Raw genomic sequence first — 3,913 nt, forward strand, 5'->3', positions numbered from 1 at the left:
TAAAGTGCATGTCATTTCTTAATACACTAGAAAGGGGAAATAAAGTACACAAGTCCAAGTCTAAACCTTTAGTACTTTTCCATGCAGATTTGTTCACATGTGAGAGGGTGTCCAGTTTGTCTAGTGATTGTTATTTAGAGAGTTGGACCACTATTGTGTGTTGCTAATCATTGACTGTAGTCCCAAAAAAGCCTTGTGAAAATGTTATGCCCTATGTAACAGTAGAGTAACATAAAATAAAATTACATTCTATAAACCAAAAAAAAAAAAAAAAAAAATGCTACAAATCTGCAACTTCTTTTTTCACTTGATATTATATCTATCAGGCATCCATTTGATATATGAATATTTGATTATTTATTCTTTAACCAATACATTTTATTGGCATGCATTTAAAATGTTTCAAATGCCTATATTTTGACCATCAAGCTTTACAACTTATAACAATTTAATTCCAATTTTGTTGAGCGTTTCTTGATGGCCAATGCATGTTTGTTTTTTAAAAGATTTTGTGCTTGGGAATAATGTGTTCTCTGTTTCATACACATTTCGTGTATGGCTATTACATAAAGCTTATAAATTGTATGGTTCAAATTCTCTATCTTGAAACCAAATTTTGTCTGCTTAAGCAACCAATTTTAAAATTATATGAAGTAGCTAAAATATTTCTCTATGGTTGCATATCTATCCATTTCTATTTATAATTTTTACTGCATGTATATTATAGTATATTGCTAGGGTCATATAGCATCAAAATCATTTCTTCCTTTTATCATGTAATGTCCTCTAATCCATAATAATGTATTGAATTTAAAATCTGTTTTTTGTAATCTTTTGTAACATTGTTATTACTATCTTTTATAAACAAGGAATAGCTGAATTTTATAGTTTTAACCAAAGTGAGAATTTGCTTTACCCTGTGATTTCATCTGTTTGTGTTTATGATGGTTCTTTGTAGTAGATGTATTACTCTCATATTATTGTGTGCCATTTAACAATGTTTTTCCTTTTTCATTATTTTTTTCTCCATTTTATTAGATCGATCAGTATCCTTAATTCTATTTTTATTCCTTAATGTTTTAAAAATACACACACTTCTATTCACAATAGCAAAGACATGGAATCAACCTAAAGGCCCATCAATGGTAGAATGGATAAAGAAAATGTGGTACATGTACACCATGGAACACTATGCAGCCATGAAAAAGAATGAGATCATATCCTTTGCAAGAACATGGATGGAGCTGCAGGCCATTATCCTTAGCAAACTAAGCAGTAACAGAAGACCAAATACTACATGTTCTCACTTATAAGTGGGAGCTAAATGATGAGAACATATGGCCACATACATGGGAACAATAGATCCTGGGGACAACCAGAGGGTGGAGGGTGAGAGGAGGGAGAAGATCAAGAAAAATAACTAATAAGTACTAGGGTTAATACCTGGATGATGAAATAATCTGTATAACAAACCCTCATGGCACGAGTTTACCTGTGTAACAAACCCACTCATGTAACCCTGAATTTACAAGTGAAAAAAATATATATACTGTAACTGAAAAGCTTGAAGTTAAATCAACAATACTACTCACCTAATGAATAACAATGAGAACTTTTATTTACTTTGATTCTTATTATAGCATTTTCCATTTTTCATATTGATCGTGTATCATCATGCAGAGTGGGAGTTAACACTGTAAGTGAAAATAAATATAAAGGTGTTATGCAGAGACGAACAGAGGTACGGAAAGGGGAAAAAATCCTGGTGGTATTTCAGTTGTTTGCTCTAGCTAATTCCTCAGGTTCGGTAGAATTCTCTTCCTTGGGCTCTATAAAAAACAGTATCACATAATAAGTCCTGCTCTTTGATTAAATTAGTATGAGTAGAATCTATGTCCCTTGAATAAAATTAGATTTTTGTCACTTTTAAACTAAAACAGAGAGCAAAAGAAAAATAACAGCAAGTAATTAGGTGAAGTTAGAGATAGCACATCTATACAAAATAAATACTTGGATACCATGTACAATACCTAGAGATGGTCCAAAATTTGACTGTAATATTTCTAGATGCTTGAGTAAAGAGTAAAGTAAGATCATCTTAAAGATATGTTAGTGTCCATAACATAAAATGTGTTAGTTGCTAAAAAAAAAAAATCAGGTTATCCAGTTACTATCACCTGGGGAAAAAATGTTCTACAGCTAGTCATAAAGCAACTACCATGTCATGTGGAAAACTCTGTAATAAAAAATAATCCCTATAAATATCTGAGTTATGACTTCGATTATCCTTGTGTTAAGTCAATGTGGTACATTTATTAGTATGATTTGAACCAAGATAAAGTTGGGACTAATTAGAGGTATAAGTCATTTGTTCTCATAATACAATTTCTGTTAAATTCAAATGGAAAAGCACTCAAAGTTCTAATAGTAAAAACTCTAAAAGCATATTTATGAAGCTAATAAACAAACACCATTGGCAACTGAGTTCTAGCAATACAAACGGATATGCTTGGCCGGGCACAGTGGCTCATGCCTGTAATCCTAGCTACTCAGGAGGTTGAGGCAGGAGAATCACTTGAACCCAGTAGGCGGAGGTTGCAGTGAGTCGAGATCCTGCCACTGAAGCCTTGGTGACAGAGCAACACTGTCTCAAATGTGTATATATATATATCTTTAACATATCAATTGTCTACTTATCCTCTATGTATGATGTATCTCTCTATGGCAGAAGACTGTAGAGAATAAAATACATAAATTAAATTTAAAATTAAAGAATATTTTAAAATACTAATTCCAATAAAATATTAGAATATATGTGAAAAGTTCAGAGAAAATTTACAGCTAACATCTAATAGATCAGGAAAGAATGAGATTAATTTAGGTCCAACTTTAATATTATTTAAATGTTTTCTAAGCAAAGGAAAAAAAAACTTTTAGATTTTAGAAAAGCCAGCAAAATATTTATTTGAAACCTTAACAAAATAGCATTAACAATGGAAGAGTATAGACCAATTTCAGATACGGAATCAAATATAACAAATAAAGCATTAGCTTATTAAAATATATTACATAAGTGGAATTTGTCTAGGAGTGCAAAGATGATTCATTTCCAAGAAATCTATTACTATAACTCATCATACTAGATTAAAAAGTGAAATAATAATATCCAAAGATACTGAAAATCAGCAAAATTCTGTGTTTTGAAGAAAACTGTTAACATCAGATGAGGAGATATAAATAACTTCTATGCATATATTAATAAGAATATATATGTGTGTGTATATATGTACTTATGTATGTGTGTATATATATATACACACACATATGACGAGATACACATTCATCTATCTATCTATCTATCTATTTATCTATCTACCTATATCTATCTATCTAATCTACTTATCTATCTATCTAATGAGTTATGGTAAACGCCAATCCAAATGCAAGAATCATACTTAAGAGCTACAAACTAAAAACATTTCTTTTAGATTCAGAAATAATGGAAAGATTGCATCATCGCAGCTATCTTTCTTATCTATATAAGTTTAAGGGGTATAAGTGCAGTTTTGTTATGTGGATATACTGGGAGGTAGTGAAGTCTGGGCTTTTAGTTTAATCATCACCTGAATAATGCATATTGTATCCATTAAGTAATTTATCATCCTTCACCCCCCCCCGCCCACTCTTCCCTCCTCCTGAGTCTCCAATGTCTATTTTGAGTTGACTTTTGTATATTGTGAGAGATATGGGTCCAGTTTTATTCTTCTGCATATGACAATCCAATTTTCCCAGCACCATTTATTGAAAAAGGCATCCTTTCCTCAGTGGATATTTTTGTCACCTTTGTGAAATATCAGTTAGCTGTAGATATGTGGCTTTATTTCTGGGTTTTCTATTTTGTACCATTGATTAG

The sequence above is a fragment of the Rhinopithecus bieti genome, unplaced genomic scaffold, assembly GCF_001698545.2.
Source record: "Rhinopithecus bieti isolate Rb0 unplaced genomic scaffold, ASM169854v2 scaffold_29393, whole genome shotgun sequence".
Taxonomy (NCBI): Eukaryota; Metazoa; Chordata; class Mammalia; order Primates; family Cercopithecidae; genus Rhinopithecus; species Rhinopithecus bieti.